The sequence below is a fragment of the Penaeus monodon genome, chromosome 28 (assembly GCF_015228065.2).
Source record: "Penaeus monodon isolate SGIC_2016 chromosome 28, NSTDA_Pmon_1, whole genome shotgun sequence".
NCBI classification, from domain to species: Eukaryota; Metazoa; Arthropoda; class Malacostraca; order Decapoda; family Penaeidae; genus Penaeus; species Penaeus monodon.
Genome location: NC_051413.1, coordinates 4,299,971 through 4,300,375, shown reverse-complemented (window position 1 = coordinate 4,300,375; position 405 = coordinate 4,299,971).

Genomic DNA, 405 nt, shown 5'->3' with positions numbered 1-405 from the left:
AAGATTTCTGCATCCCATTTTGCAAATCACTGAAGAGTAGTTATAATTTGTTTTAATCCCTAAACAAAAGTTAAGATGTATTTACAACTGTGATTAAGACTGCCCTTAAAATTGATTTACAGTTTATGGTATATATATGTCAAAGAAAATAAAGGAATCATAACTTCAAAAAAACAACTTTTTCCAAAAATTTATTTCTAAATTCTACAATAAAATTGGCACTTTTGAAATAACATCACAATTCACTGTCTGTTGGCAGTTTTACCTTCATAAAATAAGAGAAAACAGTTGCAGTCACATCATGAGTTCTAATCTCTTAATATCTTTGGTTGACTCTGTAGGCTGACTGAGCTCTTTGCGAACTCATGCCATAAATTGACACACACTGAATATTCATCTTTAACA